This window comes from Typopeltis vanoorti, chromosome 15 (assembly GCF_054136105.1).
Source record: "Typopeltis vanoorti isolate ZY-2024b chromosome 15, IOZ_Tvanoo_1.0, whole genome shotgun sequence".
NCBI lineage: Eukaryota > Metazoa > Arthropoda > Arachnida > Uropygi > Thelyphonidae > Typopeltis > Typopeltis vanoorti.
Window position 1 is genome coordinate 64383419 of NC_143563.1, and position 20627 is coordinate 64404045.

Genomic DNA, 20627 nt, shown 5'->3' on the forward strand with positions numbered 1-20627 from the left:
AAAAAATCCTATTGTCCACGCCCAAGACCGGCTAACTTGGCTATGGCTGACGAAGATCCTTCAGCTCCTCACGTCACCGACGGGAATCGAACCTAGGACACTCCTTCCCCAGACATATGGCTGTAGAGCGCACAGCCACTAGGCTAACCGCGCAGGCTTTTTTCTTATAAGTGGTATCAAAATATCATTTTTTTTTAAATAAATAAATAAATAAATAAATTCTCTGACACTTTTTATTCCTCAAAGAGAATAGGCAAAATCGTTTAGTACTAATTTTTGAACACCGGTGGGCAGTCATTCTGCACTCTCAGTTAATCACAGACAATTGGCCCAAGGCTATTAGTGATATTAATAGGCATTAGGGGAGGAGAGTATGGCAGATAACTGTCGCCATCTCGTGATCCGTAACCTTAACACTATACATAGAAAATATCGTCAGTTATACAGTTAATTCTCTTCAGTTGCGGGATTAATTGCCTTTTTAATTTCCAGCACTGAAATAGTAATTTTGACGAAAGTTGGTAAAGACTCCGAAGAAAATTTACCTAGCAATTTTATTTATTTATTTTTGTTAAAATTGAACAATGATAACTACCACTTTACGTGAAAACTAAAATACATTAGGTCTCCATACTGGGCGCATTGTACAAATTATGACACGCAAATGCGTCATACGTGGGCGCTAGTGCATGTAATGATTATCTTTCGAGATATTAATCGCGCCTCGTGAACGTAATTTCAAGGTATACAAAGTAAAAGTTAAATCATCATCGTCATCATCTAATTCCTGATATGTACCATCAGGGGGGTATAGGATATCATGATAGTACTACATAAAAAAAAAAACAATAGTTATATCATTATTAACTTCTTATCAACAATTTTCTTTGAAATTACTCAGAACCCCACAATTCTTAGATCTTATATTTCGGTAATTTTTAAGACACTGCTTACTGTATCAGTCCACCTGGATGTTGGTCATCCACTGGTTCTTTTTCGGGAAAAAAAAATAGAAGAAAATTAAATAATAATTAATTAAAATTATTACATAAATAATAATAGAAGACACTTAAATTTCTAAAACCAAGGAATAACAACAGAGAAAAAACTATTTATTATCTTGAATGCACGATTAGTTTCGCCACCCTAGAAGATTTCATCGGGTGCTTAGCATGGAAGTGAAAAAAAGAGAAATAAAAAATATACATTACTAGAGAACAAGGGCTATTCGACAATTCTTCTCTCCAGCTCATTGTAGCAGCTAAAAATGTTTTCTGATTTGTTCCAGGTCACTGCGTAAGTGGTAAAATCTTTATCGTTGGGGGTTAGCAGAATTAAGAACGTGATTAGATAGAGGGTGGCTCTGGTTCTGCCAATAGATTTTTCCGTCTTACCAAAATACTGTACACCGCCGTTACACCAAAATGGTAAACTCCTACATATTTTAAGCTATCATGTTTTGGTTTTCTGTACCAATCAAGAACTGAGTTTGGTTAGAGGAGTGAAAGAGCTGTGGATCTTATATTTATTTGAGAATTTTGGCTAACTTTGGTGAAACGGAACTGATATACGGAAGAGAAATAAAACCTTTTACATCATTATTATCTTCAGTACTGTGAGCAGGTGGATCAAACAGCAGCTTATGAATAATCTGCTTGCGATAACCATTATTCTGAAAAGTTGTTAGAAGAAACTGTACTTCCTTGTTGATCCTATCTTCTTCTTCTTCACTGATGAAGAAGCGAGCTCTCAAAGTTTCTCTATTGCATTGTCTGATTTTTATCTGATCCTTTGCATTTGTTCTTCATCTTAGCTTTAACTAGACATCCAGTCAAATCTGCGTCTCTTCGTCGAAGAAGAATTAATACATCAAGAATCACAACTTTGAACGTCTGAAGTTGTAGAAAATACTATCATTTGTAGAGTTTGCTGGAACAAAACTAAAGTCTTACAGAAGAGCAGTTTTCTTATAGGAAGGTCGTACTGTTTAAAGAAGGTTCTGAAGCATTACTACGCCTTCGTAATCTGAATAGAATTCGATGGACTACATTTATTTGTATTACACTCTATCGATGTTAATTCTATGTGTGTGTGTGTGTGTAAATTGCAATTCAGAGAAAATTTTAAAAAACAATGTTGTACATTAAGGACAGTATAATATAAATATATTAATAATACATTTATATCGTGTAAAAAGGTATACTAAGAAAAGTAAATAATAAAATATCATATTCTTATCCTAAATAATATGAAATAATATATTTATCTCGTGTACAAGGCATATTGAACAACAGCAAAAGAAAATCTGCTAATGCCTTTCTTTCATTCTTCCAACGGAGAAAGCAAAGCTTATCCTACTTTTTTTTTTTTTTTTTTGAAGATTGATGGTCAGTCAGTCTCCATCCCTAGCCCTTACTGATATTTGGCCCACGAATATCAATGATCTAAAAGCATCTAGGAAGAAGAGTACGGCAGACAACCGTTGCTATCTCATGGTCCCTAAACCTATATTAATTCTATATCAGTAACCGGTTAAAAAAATAAATTAAAATAAAAATAAAAATAATAGTTCCTCTCGTTAGAGACCAAAATCGAACTTGGCTTTTCCAGCAGCCTAGTGCAATGGAATCAAGCACCATTTCCACAGATGGGCAGTCCAGATTAACTGAGGGAAGAACTCGAAATGTTTGTCATAAACATAAATAAATAAAATAAAACAGAAAGAAGAAACTTATTTCAACTAGACATCCAAGTGGGAAGCATTTTGTACGGCGATCTTACCAGCACATTTGATTCGACTCCTGTCTACGAAAGAGTGTAAACCTATAGCGCATTAGTACCGTAAGTGAAGTAAGGATTATCTCTTTTGCATAATTTGGAAATCCTTTCTCTATACACCAAACATCCAACTATTCCAAACAACCATTGAAGGAAAGTTGTGAAGAATTACTACACCTTCCTAATCTGCACAGAAATCGATGGACTACATTTAATTCTCCCAATAAGTGTGCAGTTGTCTCACACCATGGGATAAAATGTATCACCTGACATCGACAAACACTCGTGCTCAAGGCGGGTTTAACCTGCAATCCGTTAGTTGGAGAGCGGTTACAGTAGTCATCCTGCCATTACATTATTAAATCGTCGATATATTTTTGATATAATCTGATATATATTTTACAATAAGTTCTTGTAAATTTCTATAATCCTATAACTAAATAATCCTCTGTTTTTTCATTTTTTGAATCCGATGTCGGCCTCCTCAATACTTTCTTTCACATGTTTAGCCTACACCTGCACTCCGCCCAGTTTTTATCTTACTGTGCGTAAACGATCAAAATCAGAAAGTCTCATTCCCGGAATTGCAATGATTAATGCAATTCCGGGAGAGCTGGTAAGTCTAACCGCAGCCCGAAAGACAACATTGAGAAAGGAAGTGACGTAAAGAGATGTAGACCTCTGACATTAACAGAAATACTTTTTTTTTTTAATTTATAGTGGAGGAAAGATTTTCACTTCTAAATTTCACGCTAGAAAATAAACTAGAAATGACGCGGCATGACGTTGCTTTACGTACGAATACCTTCGTTACCTTGCAAAGTCCGGCCAATTATTCATGCGCGCGAAACACTTCTGATTAAACCGTCATGGAAAACACGTACAGCGGAATAGCTCTAAGGTTAACAACTCTGTTGCGTGATGGTACCAATGGTAAGTGTGACTGCAAGAAAACAAAAAGAACCAATGAACTGTTGCGATAGTATAAAGAAAACATATCAAGCAATAAGGTCGTATAGTAGTGATAACCTAAAACAACAGCACAAAGCAGACGACAAGCAAGACACAGGAAGTGCTTGCAAGATATAGCGCTAACAGCTTTGCTCATTGCCGTATCTTCAAATGTTTATAGTGTATGAATGGTATTTGTCACTTTTAAAGTTCTCGACAAGTTGATCAAAAAGTATTGAGTACGAGATGACTGCTAAAGAAACGACCAACTATTTTTTATAAATTTTATTCTTGTTATTTGCTTCATTTTAGTTCCAATGCCATAAGTAATTTTTTCTGTTGATCGGAAAAACTTGTAATTTGGAATAGGGCATCAAAAAAAATAATAAAATAAAAAAAATAAAAAATAAACAACTAAAGTATTAGCCCTTCTTTCCTTAGAAGTCAACGTTTCCAAACTGCGCATGCGGAACTTTTTGGAATGATCTAAAGTGGGACGATGTAATTGTTTTTCGCCTTCACCTAAGTCGTGAGTCAGACTCTGAGTGAAAACGTCGTGCACTCGTTTTCTGTTCTTGCTCTGCGAAATACGACTTCAAAATGGAGGAAGAATTTCAGTCAGTTAAAGTAGAATATCATCATCATTAAACGTATCAAGGATTTAGGCCTAGCATGGCCTGTTCTGGCCTTAGAAGTCATTGTTGAATCGTTTAAAAGGACGTCCTGGTTTTCTTTTTCCTAATGGCTTGTACTTTAAGGCTTGTTTTGGTAATCTTTCTGTCTTCAAAATTTGAAAATCTTTCAAAGTAGAATATTGCACCGATTTTTCATGACAATGTGAGGCCACATGTTTCACTTGAATGTACCTGATCTTATGGTAAATTATTAATGTGAGTGCTTCTCTTCCCCCCCCCCCCATCTTGATGTTAATCCTCCGAAGTTGAAAGAACTAGAATCTAGACCAACCAAGAAAGATTGGTTGGTGTAGAAACTGTCTAGAAACTACATCGATAGAGACAGACACAGCTTAAAATTTAAATTTAGAAGAGCTTATAAACAGTTTTATCGTGCGATATTCTCGTAGAGCAAACATTTAATTAATAGTATTATGTAATCGTTTTGCATTAATGTTTCTCTTGTAATAAAAACAAAATAGCGATTGTATACTTCCTTATATTTTTTTCTTATAATCCAGCAGGGGCAATATTTAATTGTTTGCCTCAAAACGTGATCTAATCTGGCGACTGCCCTGCCTCCGTGGGTAGTTTTTTCAACTTGGAGTCAATCGTTCTTTGCGTGCTTATTACAATTTATATTGTATTCCCTGAAGCTCTGTGAGAGAGACGAAATAGTGAAAGCAAAATTTCTCTCGAAGAAAAAAAATTAAAATCATGGATCGGTTGAAAAATGGAGAAAAACCAGTTGTTGTAAGGACTTACTTTGAATTTAAATGAATCAACAATTCAAACAATCAAACAAAATGAACATAAAATCCGAGAAAGTATTTATTGCTGGGTCAATGATAAGTGCAAAGCTCGTTGCTCGTGTACACAATTTTCTAAGAGAAAAAATGAAGAAATCTCTAGTGATTTGGAAAGAAGATGCACTCAAAAGAAAATTCCTTTGGATGGAAATCTTATTAAACAAAAAACTCTCAAAGTTTATAAACATTTATAGTGCAGATCAGGTGTTCAATGCTGATGAATCCGGGTAATATTGAGGAAAAAATGCCAAAACGCACCTATATTTCGAAAAATGAAAGATCAGCTCCTGGATTCAAAGTTTCCAACAGAATTACTCTACTATTTTGTAGTAATGCATCAGGTGATTACATGACAAAACTAATGTTTATTAACCGATCCTCAAATCCTCGCGCTATGAAAGATTAAAATATGCACTTATTTTTATTTTGCCTAAAACATTTATGCATTACGTGCAATGAAGCTTAATTACAATTTGTAATTTTTATAATTTTATACTATGTATCTGTGTCATAGTTTATATGTTTTCTTAACTTACATGAATTACCTGAATTAAATAAAAAAATATTTTTGGTGGATATGTCATTGTTGTTTATATAATTTAAAAAAAAAAAAACGATTTCGGAACATAACCCTGCTTATTGTATGTGATCTGAGCCTCGCATAACGCGATTTATATAACGCGGCAATTCTATGGAACCTAACATCCGCGTTATATGAGGGTTACCTGTAATTCATTATTCCGATAATCATATTCCTGAATGATAACAAGAGCATGCGTGAATTTCAAGACCAGCATAGCATTCGCCCCTGGAGATCAGGCATAAAAGATGTGGTAACTGCAACATATGAAAGCAAGATGAGATGGGCTCACATAGCCAGACTCAGGGATAACAAATAGACATAATAGAATACTCAACTGGCAAACCAAGAATAAACAGAAAAGCAGGAAGACAACCTACAAGATGGGAAGATTCATTAGTGAAATCTATGGGTATAACATGGAAGAGAGAGGCTCAAGATCGAGATCGTTGGAGGCATCTTTGTGACCTGCACTCATGGAAAAATCCTGAGTGAAACACAGGTCCATCAAGGTAATCAGGGGGGGGGGGAATGCTGGTCTTTAAATTCACACTTGCTCTTGTTATCATTCAGGGAGTGAGAGGTGTGATTAAGTCTGATTAGCAGAATAATGAATTACTGGCCATTTAAAACTATATATTTAGAAATTTATGTCTAAATTTATGTCATACATTTAGTCATACAAATACCACATTTATTTTACAAATGATATTCTATCTTTTTCAATTTAGCTACTTGAATACAAATTCTACCCTACGGTTCTTCTTTATGAACTGGTCAATAAAATCGTCATAAAAAGTTGGTTGTAACTTAATTTTCTCAAGCAACACGCACACTTGTAAAGGCTGCTGAAACTCACTGGCTAGAGCTACGTTGACTGAGTATGGCCTGTGGTTTAAGCAACAGAGGCGAGGTTAGCCTAGTGGCTTTGCGCTTCGCAACCATATGCTTGGGGAAGGAGTGTCCCAGGTTCGATTCCCGTTGTAGACGTGAGGAATTTGAGGATCTTCCTCAGGCATAGCCAAGTTAGCCGGTCTTGGGCGCGGTCAGTAGGGTTTTTTCCGCCAGTTTATCTGGCGTTTTTCATCCCGCAAAACAGGCAAACCGGCCCTATGAACATACGCCTCTACAGTCAAAATTATATCCCCCCCCCCCCCCAGCGGCAGACCAGGCGACGGGTCGGTTGGGAGTAGTACTAACAAGAAGTCGCATCTAAAGTAACACGCGGACCCTGCATGGGAAGCGGGAATAACGCGTAGTAGAAGAAGAGAGACGACGTGAAATGGCTTATGCGCACGCATGAAATCACAGTGCTGCTGCGAAGATCTGTAAGCTCCTACAACCGAGCAAGCCAAGGTAGCTTTGACTAGACGAGCAAGCATCGGCTTTCGATACACAAAGCAAAGGCTCAATTATTGCCGCGCAAGCTTAAAACGTCTTCTGTCTACAAAAATAAAAGCCTAAATGGAATGCTTATAAATGCATGCATTTATTAACAAATAAATAGCACTTCTTTCTCAATTAATGAGCTTGCGCAGCAAGCATGGAGAATTCGCCACTGCTGATCTCATTCTTAGTTCCGTGTTTCTAACATGTTCCATTTTGCTGATGTTACAAAAATCCTGCGTTCTATTGCACGCTAAGTTATTCTGAGAGTTTCTTCTTCTTTTCTTGTCGTGTTCCATGTTTCTGATCCATATGTGAGTGATGTGTGTGTATATATATATCTTTTTCTTTCCCGAAATAAAAAAAAAAAGAAAAAAAGAACGAAGAACGCATCGATCGCATTTGATTTTCAACATGGGATTGCGTCTTAACTGATCACGTGTTATCCACAAACTATGATTCTGTGGAACAAAAATGATGTTGCTTCATAGCAGTTCTTTCAAATTTGAAGGTTGTATGAGTTCTTACGAAATGTTTCTTCCTCCGAATAATCATCAACATCTTTAACACACACACATATATATATATATATGTTAAAGATGCCAAGCTATTTAAAACCTGGTTTTACTCCATTTCCCAAATAAGCAAACAGACAAATAAGTCAAGTTTGCGCCTGCACGTATTTGCAAGTTTAGGTGACCCGCAAAGTTTAGGTGACCCGCAAAGTGACCCGCAAACATGGGATTGCGTCTTAACTGATCACGTGTTATCCACAAACTATGATTCTGTGGAACAAAAATGATGTTGCTTCATAGCAGTTCTTTCAAATTTGAAGGTTGTATGAGTTCTTACGAAATGTTTCTTCCTCCGAATAATCATCAACATCTTTAACACACACACACATATATATATATATATATGTTAAAGATGCCAAGCTATTTAAAACCTGGTTTTACTCCATTTCCCAAATAAGCAAACAGACAAATAAGTCAAGTTTGCGCCTGCACGTATTTGCAAGTTTAGGTGACCCGCAAAGTAGTGCAAGTCTAGACAACTCGTGGTAAAGGTGGAATAAGCTCTGATCACTATTCTTAATATTTACCCTTAATGCAAAGCCCATCTCCTCAAGGAGATGGGTTTTGCATTAAGGGTAAATATTAAGAATAGTGATCAGAGCACTTGCAGGCGCAAACGTGACTTGTTTGTCTGTTTGCTTACTTGGGAAATGGAGTAAAACCAGGTTTAAAATAGCTTGGTATCTTTAACATACACTATAATTATTATAATTATAATTATAATTCTTGCCAAGTCATAAACTGAAGAAATATGGAAATTAATGAAACTTTTTCAAAGCCTTTCACAATCGCTTGCCACTTTAGTTCATATCAGCAATTTTAGTGTTTACAAGTTTAACGTTCTATGTTACACAAAGTTTCTCTCGGATTTAAGAGATTATACTCAGTAAAACGAATACTCGACACTGACTGTAATATCCGTAATTAATTATTTAGGATAAGATGTCTTTAACCAAAGCTGCAAACACCTTCAGGGAACTAACTCAAAAACAACTGGAACATTAGAAACAAATTAAACAGAACGAGATACGAAATATGATGGACATAATAGGAACGATTTATTTCAACAATCGTTCATAATCATATCCCATATCTTAGAAATTGGTACAGCATCGAATTTATTAATATCATGGAAGTATTGAAGAATGACATCTTTAAGTGTCGAGGATAAAATCGAGGATATTTTTCTCATCTGTGAAAGGGATGCACGGGAATGGCTGGTTAGTTGGCATTACAGCCGATTCAACTAGCACCATGAAGTCAATATATTATTTTCTCGTAGTGATGTGTCCTTCGGCTAGTTCTCCTGTTTTGAAGGAATAAAAAAAAAAAAAAACGGGTAGATTCGAACCCATGTCTTTCCAACTAAAGAGCAAAGGTTCTGATGTCCTCTCGAATGATACTCGTAGAACTTTCCCAATTATTTCTGAATCGAAACCATTAAAAGAGAAGTTCTGGCTGATTACTTGCAATACTGGGTATTATTAGCGCAAATAATGTGAGTTCCGTGACTCCTAATCATACCAAGCTTTTTAATTAAGATGATCTACCTCTATAGACTGCCTCCTTAAAATAAAGTATAAACAAGGTGGTAAGAAGATGACTGTATTCACTGAAATATCTTTCAATGGTTTCAGTCCAAAAAAATAATTAGTAAAGTTCTACAAAAGTACGGATAGGGAGAAACAGCATAAAAAGGCATTCTTCCAATCTTCATTCTCTATCTGAAAGACAAACAATGAAAAAACGTCAACAACATGTTCAACTTCTACACATCTTCGTCCCCCCCTCCTATTTTTTAATCTGTGAGAAAAGCATCCGCCATGCTAACTATAAAAATCCCTTCCTTATCTCTCTCTCTCTCTCTCTCTTCCCCCCTCCCCACACACCCTTCCCAGGTGTGTTTTGTATTTATAGAATTCCTTGTTTTTGCAGCGTGAGCTATTGCAGAAAGACTAAACGTACTCCCGAAATAAAAAAAAAAAAAAAAAGCGACGATCGCATTCGATTTTCAACATGGGATTGCGTCTTAACTGATCACGTGTTATCTACAAACTCTACGATTCTGTGGAACAAAAATGATGTTGCTTCATAGCAGTTCTTTCAAATTTGAAGGTTGTATGAGTTCTTACGCAATGCTTCTTCCTCCGAACATCATTAATGTTGAGGAAGAAGCATTAATAAGAACAATTTTATGCCAATTTCAAGGATATGGGAAGGGGTTATCTGAAGCACTTAAAATGGTTTTAATTTATGCGCTTATTTTATTTTATTATTTAAATCCAATATTAATGTTTAAATCATATTATCGACATCATCTATTTCAGTTGTTTCCTCACTGCATATCGCATATTCTTTTAACTGTTTCTGAAATTTTCCTTCTCTTTATATTAATGCTCTTGGCATTACGACTAACGAAATATTAGCATAAAATAAATAATTTATTACCACCATTACAGTCCGTATTATCTTCATTTCCTTTTACTAAGTATTATGTCACAAAGACATGTACGCCCCCAAATTAGTATCGCTTTAACAAAGTACCCATTGTGTTTGACAGTCAACATAAAACATTATTGTTTATAGTTTGCAATTTGAATGGATAAAATGAATTTGGACTCTCCTCTTCACAAAATGGTTTCTATATTTCAAAGTGCTAATTTCTAGTACCTTTAATATCCCTGCAAGAATGAGGCGAAATGGATTGCGTATAGCCTGCAGTGTCTTTCTGTCCGCCATAAATCTCAGTTGTATTTATACTTCCAGTCAGATAACTCTTAGGTGGTACATTAAACTGCAAACTAGACATACAGCAGACGCTTTTGTCGATAATGAACGTGTGAAATTAAGACATGCAATTCGGTAACTATGGATATAACCATATAGAATTGAAATCATTCTACTGTCTATTTGATGAACTCATTTTTCTACAATCTCATCCCGCATTAATTATAATGCAGAATGTGAATAATGGTAGCTTGGCCCTCCGCGGTGAGTCTTTTGACTCATTGCGGCAGGTACGAGAGATGTGATAAGTATACTGTGAATAATAATTGAGTGTGGGCCTCCCTCGATCTATCTAAAGAATTTTCATTTTCATTTTTTTTTAATTTTTGTTTATTATTATTATTTTATTTTTTATTATTTTGTAAATAATCTGGAAATATTCTAGAGTGCAAACATGGAGCTTTTTCTAGCCACTTCAGTCCTCCAATAAGCAGTGTAGCGGTCACCAATCGAAATTGTAGAGCAAATATGCAAACCAATCAGCCAACTATCACGCTGACATTTCTAACTAGTATTTATTACATTCGTATACTCATGTATATATCAAGGTATGTTTTACTGACTTGCTGAGTTAAAACACGAGTTTCTTCCAAGGGGGAAAAAAAAAACTCTTTTCCATTTTAATTTTAATTAAGAACAGATTTTAATTTAACTTATTTTAAATAAAAATTTAATATATTAAAATTTTAATTTAATTTTATAAATTTTATTAGCTGTACGAAAATAACATTTCTTTTTTTTAATATTTGATCTTAAATTTTTCGTGAATATTAACTAATCATCTTAAAATTATTCTTTATACTTAAATGATTTAAATTCATCCTTGATTTACGGATCAATAAATAAATAAACTAATTCCTTTTATGTCATGGCGTCTTCGGGACTTCTGGATCCATTTCGCACTGTGTCATAGCGTCACCTGCCTTCCCATGATACGGCAGAAATTAAAAGTGAAAAATCAATAAGCAATTTCATCTTTAAAATTTCCAGATAAATTTATTAATATGTTTATAATTTTCATAATTACTGCATATCGAAATTAATGTCACTAGATTCTGTTGTTATTCTTTTTTTTTTTTAAAATATTTGATAATATTTAAACGTGTTAAATCAGTTGTTACGTTAGGATTCAAATTTAAAATTATTACAAAATGTTCTTGGAAAATGACTTTATGACATGACCTCATCTCAGATACTACCTTTCTACTCTAATCCCCTCAGAAATGCCATTTTCTGAACCTCCTACTAACAGTTTACAAAGGTTCATCAACAGCTGTTTCAACCCAAGTTAGTTACCGCTGTCAGGTCAGGACAACGAAATCTATAATGATAAGCACTAATAAATGCAAATATACGGCTTCATGGTTATAATCGTAATGCAACTCATACCGAATGTTGCATTCTCGTAAGCACACGATCGTTTTTGGGACTTTATGGATATATAGGGAAATGGAGGGAAATATCAATAAATAGGGAAATGGAGTGTCCCGATCTCATAATCATTGAATTTTATATAAAAGATTTTAATATTTAAAATTTAAAAAAAAAAATTAAAAAAAACGAATCTGTGCAGACGGCGTAAATACAGTTTAAATAATATATATACAGGGGGTCCTCGACCTACGTCGTCCTCGGCATGTGTCGTTTCGACTTTTACGGCGGTAATCCCATAAATAATTTAAAAAATAAATTTCGACTTGAAGCAGCGCGACGTAAAATTCAAACGTCATGGGCGAACTTGTTTGTGAGCGCGGCGGAAGAATATGCCATTACGCGACGTTTGTTTGGGAGAGGTGGCGTCGCTTGGGTCCCAGCATACACTCTTTGGGTACCGCGTGCTTTGTTTACATCCGCTCTCTCACTTTTGTGTTTTGTATATATATATATATATATATATATTATTATTATTATTATTATTATTATTATTAAGAGAGACCTCCAGGGAGTCAGAGACTCATCGAGGGAGGCCACATACTACACACACCAGCTTATCATACTTATTCTTGAATTCATTCGCATTGCTTGCACTCACAACATCCAATGGCAATCCATTCCAATCACGCACCCCTCTGAGACAAAAATCTAGCCCTCACAACCTTCTTGGCGGCTTTCAGTCTCAGCTTCCAAGGATGCCCTCTCTTCTTTTCCCCACCCTCCATAAATTGAAAAATTCCATCAATTAAAATCCTGTATCAATCATATCACCCCTCTTTCTCCTGTTTTCTAGTGTCTGATGTCTACAAATTCTCAATCTGTCTTCATAATCAGTATTCTACAATCCTGATATCATTTTTAACACTCTCCTTTGTGTTCTCTCCAATATATCAGAATCACAACAGAAACCAGAGACCAGACCTATGCACAACAGTCCAAGTGAGGTCTTATCAAGGCCTTGTAAAGAGGCAAATTAACATCCTTATCTTTACATGTGAACGTTCGTTTGAGCATTGCAATTATCTTTTGAGCTGTATTTGCAATCTTTGCCACATGGCCTCTAAACTTCAACTTCCTAACTATTAACGCTCCAAGATCCCTAGCCTCCTCAGTTTCTTTTAGCCTAATCCCACCAATATAATACGACATTGGATATCTAATCATGCCAAAGTGAATGACTTTACATTTAAAAATGAAGTGAACTGACATCCATTTTCCCATGCCCACAATTACAGACTATTCAAATCATTCTGCAAAGACTGCATATCAGCAGCATTCCTGATTATCCTACCTATCTTTGCATCATCAGCAAATAACTGTATGTCACTTGTCAAATCCTTCCCAATATTATTAATGTACAGATTGAACCAAGTGGACCAAGCACTGATCCTTGTGGTACACCACTTGTTATTTTTTTTTTATTAATCTTTTTACTGGTTATGGGCAGTACTACCCTTACATCACGTCCAAACATCTCGTCCAGACTTGATATAGGCCTAAGCCTTTACAAGTGTTTTACCGTATGTCTGTTCTAGTTATCATTGTAGTCATTCTCTAGTGGCAACGCCATGCCACCAGTGTGCCCTGTAGGGCCCTCAAGGAAAGAAATTTTATATTCTTCTGCGTAAGTCCAAGCTGTTTTAAGTCCTTATAACTATCTGCGCTCCATACGGCATGTAAAGAGATGGTGGCGCTTGTCAACCTCAGAGTTTCCCCATGTTCCTTCATCCTATAACCCAAACCCATTTTCTCCAATTTATGCAGCAGTCTGCCATGTTGTATTCTGTCAAAAGCCTTAGCAAAATCCAAAACTATCATGGTGTATCCATTCCTCTTGTCTAGTTCAATGGTAACATTGTTATAGAATGTGAGCAAGTTGCTAAAATGTGACTTTCCCTTAGTAAACAAATGTTGTTCATTGCAAAGTAGACATTCACTGTAAACTCATTTCTGAATGCGGGCCCTAACCAATTTTTCCAAAATCTTCACCACCACTCCGGAGATACTAATTGGTCGATAGTTGGATACATCGGTCTTTGCATCACCCTTGTGCAATGGAATTACCATACATTCCTTCCATTCCTGCGGAATCTTCCATGTTCTGAGACTCATATTAAACAGCCTGGTCAAAGGAATGGTCAGTTCAGCTGAACACTCTTTTAGCAGACGTGCTGATATTCCATCAGTCCCTATTGCTGAATTCTTATTCAGTTTGTGCAATATATACATATAATATATATATATATATTTTTTTTCTTTCTTTTTTTTTTCTGATCCGTGCAGAAAACAAACTAACACTGTTAACGGAGAACTTTTTTTTTTAATTTTCTGTACTGGTATGTTTATTGTGATTTTTTTCCTAATCTAAGGAACTTAGCCATAAGAACTTTTTAATACATATTTGCACCAATCTATGTTTTTCTTTTTACCTCACACGTCCACAGAACTGTCAACAATTCTCCATTTAGGAGTGCAGTCCTGCCTTTAGTAATATTGTTATGTGGTATTCAAATTATAACTCTAAATAAGTGAATATTTTTTAAATTAAAAAAAAATATATATATATGATTTTTAAATACCAATTTTGTATGTATATTACTGCAGACACTCTGAAGTGTCTGTAGTAGCCCGAACATATTATTATTATTAAGATTTGAATTCCATTTAAGACTGGCTGATTGACTCAGTCTCAGTTTCGCCCCGAAAAAAATCCAGTTTCTTGTTTGCTTCACTTTTGAACTCCCGTTTCTCCAAAGGACGTGTGTCTTTCTAATTTAAAGGCCAGAGTGATAAAAAACAACAACTAATAAACAGTTTAGCCTGCCTAGAAGCTAAACACAATGATCACAATAGAATAATATTACATTAACTATTGCCTAAGTTGTTATTGAATTTTACAGGAGGAGAATAACCGTCCTGAGAGACCGCAGATAAATAGCGGAATTGTCCCTGACCTTTTCTGCGTTTTCAAGGTTATTCTGAATGTTTTTTTTTTCCTTTTTTCGAGAGAGAGAGAGAGAGAGAGAGAGAGAGAGAGAGGGGGGAGCTGGAGAAAGAGCTATAGACTGCTTTACGAATAAAGCTGAAGATCTATTCCAAAATCGCATAGAAACTTTTCTTTCAAGGAATGAGTAATTGAAAATGTGAACTTCCCATCAACAGACACTACAGGTGCTCAAACAGTGGATCAAACACTGACAGTTCTCTTTCAGAGTAGTGTAACAATGGATGCAAACGTTTTCTGCAAATACTTCCCACATTTTATTGCGATAAATCTTTATGGAATATCGAGTGGCATTTTCACAAAGAAAATTGAATACTTCCTACCCACTCAAACTAACCCTATCATTTATATGTCAACATACAGCATTAGCAATAGACAACCTTCATTCAAGGTCAACAGAAGATGTAATTTCTGCATCCATATGGACATAAAGCAGCATTTTAATTAAAACGCATTTTGTAACCAGTCTGGGTATCATGGTTACGTGAAGTGCATTCATAATGATCTGCAAATGCGATGTATCAGAATTTATTTTAATTTATTTGAAAAAAGTCTCTAACAATTTAACCCAACGGTTGATGAAAATAGCAAAAAAAAAAAAAAAAATGAATGATAAAGAAAACATAGAATGCATAATATAATGCATGCGTGCATGAAAATATCTTTCGTGAAAATATCTTTCGATCAGTATAAGAAATAACTTAAACTCAAAGGCATTTCATTTCTGATATATATAACATGATCTAAACTTATAAGGAATCGAGACAAGTATAATCTCAGCAGGATACATTAGAATTAGATCCAACTAGAAGATGTATATGAAGACTAATTAATGACGTAAATGGCATTGATAAGCAAACCCCTCAAAAATTGTACTTAATTCCAAATAAAATTAGTTTTACTTACATCTGAAGACCATATCTTTTTCTATTTCTGAAAATCTGAAGTCCGAAGTACAATACACCATTTTTGTGTGTGTGTGTGGGGGGGGGGAGAATTCCCAAATTTACTCTAACTAGATGTCTTGTACATGAGCACTCAAACGACACAATATTTCAACTTTACGCATTTCAGTTGGCAAGCATGCCTAACTATAATGAACCAGTAAGTAATATATGCATTGTAAATTAATAACAAAAACGATGTAACAAATTTCAGGAATGGATATACATATATTATCCATTTATTTTATATTTTTTAAAAATATCAGTGACCGTGTGGAAACCCCATTTATTTCCATAGAAGTAGGCAGGCAGAAAAAGACCGTTTCTAAATTCAATTATACACCTCGCGATGAACATCGTGCACTGGCGAATTAGAGGACCTTCTAGGCCTTTTTTCAGCGGGTTCCAGAGTTAATCGATCTTTCGCATAGGTAAGTAGGATTTGTCCTTCATGAAAACTTGGGTTTTAACCCTCACTCCAAAACAAAAACTTGACCATAGAATTTATACTATTTCAAACAATGATATATAGTGTTAGGGCTACAAACCACGAGATGGCGATAGTTATCAGCTCTACTCTCCTTCCCGAATCAGTGATAGTTTTGGGCCAAGTGCCAGTAAGGACTAAGAGTGGAGATTGACTGGTCATCGATCCCTCTCTCTCTAAAAGTTAAAGCTAAAAGCGGCTTCTCGCCTACTCCCTTTGGTGATAAAAGGCGTTAGCTTTTTTCTTCTTATAATGAAGAAATATGTTGTATTCGAAGCCGTTACAGATTACAAACCATTAGGCCTAACATGAAAGGAAAGACGGAATGGACTGCATCCAATATTCGGGAAAAAAAAAAAGAAAAAAAAAGAATATGTTATACAATATCTGAAAAAAATATATCTTGAAATATATCAAAAATCTCAAAAAATATATTTTGAAAAATATGCTGCATATAATATCTGAAAAAAAAAAAACTTTAAATGGACGGTGGGTGGAAATGTACATTCTTCTCTGCATTAATCGATTTATGACAAAAATTTGTGACCAACTTAATTTGAATTGATTCTAGTGGACAACTTCATGAAATATAATAGAATCCAATTCAGATTTAGTGATGAATTTTAAATTAAGATATTTAGAGAATGATTCATTTCATTTTTGGCCAATTGCCAAAATGTCATAACCATATCTCTTATACTATTTAATACCAGCTAAAAGAGGTTGATGTAAATGTTTTGTGCTTTCAATTTTCATCAAGTAAAGATGAGATACCGGTCCAGTTGAAGACTAAACTGGCATACGCATCTTTGAAATGAATTTGAAAAATATGGTCTATAATAAAGAATATGTGATTTAAGAAACTTTAAGAAACTAGAGGACTCAGATGGTATCCCGGTTTATATAGCTGAATATGTCCCAATAAATACGAAGAAACAGCAGCCCTTGCTGAGATCTGCTCTTATCGATAGAAATAAAGAATTGCATTTATTTTAAAACTTCTACTCGTTAATAATATTATTACGTGACACCTCCAAGAAGTCCAAGGACTCATTGTGGGAGGGCAGGCTACTCTACCATACACAACTCACCATCTCCACTACTTAATTCGCCAACTACTATTATCACAACGACACTACTACTATTGACACACAACGCCATCTACCGTCTACCACAACCATCAACAGCATTTTTTGTCTGTGAATTGCGTGTGTTCTCATGGCTGATTTGCCTGCGTGTGGGATGAAAAACCTGAGTTCCTAAGAGAAAAAACCCTGTAACACCTTCAATTGAAAAAGCCCATTTAAGATTCCTCTCTTCTAGACGAAATCGAACTCAGATCTTTTCCAATCAAAATGCACAAAGTGCCGATGTTCTTCTAGTGCTATTCACAGATAAGCTTCCATGAAAAAAAGATCTGAATGACGCTTAAATATCAATCTGTTTTAAGAAATTCTTTTTAAAAAAGTTCTATTATAGGTCTATATATTTTTCACGAAATCACAACTAAATTGAAACGTGCACAGCGCAATAGGGAGCATTTTAAAGCAGATTGAAACTTGAAAAAATATTCTTAGCTAGCCTATTAAATATCAGAGAGAAATGATAAATATACGTTTTTTTTTTAAAAAAAAAGAAAAAGAAAAAAGAAACAAATCTGGTTTATGGTACATGTTATAGAATTAATTTCTCACCTATCTGTGAAAAAAAGAAAAAGGAAACATTAATTTGATTGGATCCGGTAGAATATAACCAGTTTTTGCCCGAAGAAACTTTTTTAAAATTCTTTTTTGTTATAAAAAATCCAATGGAATAATAAATAACAGAATCGTGTATTTTAGTTAATGCTTTAAATAATATAATTTGCAAAGTTAATAAAAATAACAAAATATATTTATAATATTACATTCCGAGCGATGTTTATATATTGGTGAACAAAGAATTCAGTTAGCTTGTTAAGTTTTAAGGAAGATAGATAATGCTAAGAATATCATTATCAATGTGAGTGTCGCGCATCCAAACAGTGGATAAAGTCCAACACATCTTATCGTCTCTGCTATGTTTTAGTATATGCTGATGAAATGCGTTCAAGGAATAACTGGATTATAACGTTTCGTTGAGAGGATGTTTATTATCGAACTTTAGCATTTTAAGCAGCTGTCTTCGGACTTCAGAAAGCATTTTGATGTATCACAATATTTGCTACGTAAATTCATGCACAATCAAATCTTTATTCTGGAGAGTAAGTGGTTGATTTAAAAACCACATGTTCATATAAGGCAAGAGATTGGGAGATAAAAATTCACTGAAATATTTCATTCAGGATTTTATTTTCTTCTTAATTTATTAGTGAATTTCTCTCTCTCGTTCTCATAAAACATAATAATAATCCCTACCGGATTTAGTTAGGGATTATTAACTTTGGTTCGTAGAAATGTTCCAGGAAATTTTCTTCTAAATAAGCCATTATATTCGTGGATTAGTCCTGTTATTGTTGTTCGAGAGTATGGCTGAAGCTACTATGGCTATGAGACTGGTGCATTATGCCCAGAAAAGTTCTTCTTCGGATCCGATTTACCTTCCTTACGAGATAAAAAACCCGAACTTCCCGGAGAAAACCATTACCTCCATGAGATCGGACTGTTCAGATGAAAGAGGATGAGGTCAGGAATGATTTGTGCTGCATAGGTTTCTCTTTTATCCTAGAAGTCAAGGTGCTACAATGTTCAACTTCACGGATTTCATAACCCCAACTAGTTTGGGCTGTCTTAACGTTACCACAATTACCTTAAATTTCGGATAAACACTTGTGTATTTTACGGAGAGAATTATAAGTTTGGAGAACATTTAGTTCTTTTAGTAGAGAAGTAAGAATGAAAACATAACGATTGTATCTAATATTTCTATTTGCAGGTTGTAACTTTTGTGCAAAACAATTTATGGAAGGCTTTCTTGGGGTAACAATTATATATTAATTGATTATATAAGAGATCAAGTTCTTCTCTCGTTTCGTCTTGTCGCATAAAATGCATAATACTCTATACTTTAGAGTATTGGTAAAGCTAAATTGTTGGATAGGGTGATGAGAAGATTTAATATGGATTTAGTGGTCATAATAAGTCGATATATTTATAAACGTACAACGCCTTCTTTTGACAATCAACTAAATATTAAAAAGGATCACATGTTCAATTTATTTACAAGCCAGTTCAAATATTAAGGTATCTTTTGCAATCCGTGAAAGATGCTAATCCTCTTCAAAAATATCAGTATTTGTTTCGAGATGTTCTGGTTTCTTTAATAAAGGAACTAGATTAAAGTAGTTAATTCAGTTCCTTTACTATAAACATGACTGTATTTTTTACGCGGCAATAAATTCCAGTTAATCTTACTTATCCTATTTAGTTATAAAATCAAATGCTATACTTTATAATTTATTAGAAGTGGAACATTGGCATCGTATTTAAATTTCACAACTGCAAATAATGTAAACAAAAGGAAATACCTAACTGAATTATCTTTTGGTAACGACGACTATAGACACTTGTAATAAAATCCATGAGTTGCGTATCTCCTTATTTATCATTTCGGTTACTTCATTAAGCTGTTTAATATTTCTTTCAGACCTTTCTACGTTTATGACAGTTTCTCATTCTATTATTATTAACATTTTTAACTGTATCTAAGTGTTTCTTTATTTCTTACATATTATGAACTCGTTTTAATAATAATTAGCGACAGCGTTTAAGTGTTTAACTTACTTTGCTCCCTCTTGTGGCGATTTCTTATTTTCATGATTGTATATAGTATTTAAACAAAGCGACATCTTTTACTAAACAGCAAGTACTTTGTAAAAGATTAGCATAGAATTTTATTACAGCGTACCATCTTTTAATCTAATTGGGTGTAACTGCAATTTTACTGACATGGTGAGTACTTTGTACTGTTTTCCTAGAACTACAGGATACTAGTAATTCAGAATGACCTTTAAAGTTCGGAGGAAATGTAGTTGCTTTTCGCTGAACGAACACAAGGGTAATGAATGATGTGCGATTGAATCGTATGATTGAAAACACTTGTAAACATTTTAGCATGTTGATGTTTTTAATTAATTAAAACTTAATTAAAATCTTTTTTCCAGAAATAAAAAAAAATTCTGTTTTCGTGTATTTATTCAGTCTACGTATTAGCGTTTAGTCTCTTCTGTACTTAACAATA

At 34.5% G+C, this 20627-nt stretch overlaps 1 protein-coding gene across 2 annotated transcripts in view; it reads right to left on the reverse strand.

Annotated features, from left to right (window-relative positions):
* The window catches only part of LOC150098823 (myeloid differentiation primary response protein MyD88-like), a 101014-nt gene extending 80973 nt beyond the window's left edge, over positions 1-20041 (reverse strand). Inside the window, exon 1 of one of the 2 annotated variants that reach the window (XM_090405696.1) lies at positions 19915-20041. The gene's annotated coding sequence lies outside the window, so the exon portion shown is untranslated. The remainder of the gene's footprint in view (positions 1-19914) is intronic. The other variant, XM_090405698.1, reaches the window with a different exon arrangement.
* Positions 20042-20627: the final 586 nt, after the last annotated feature.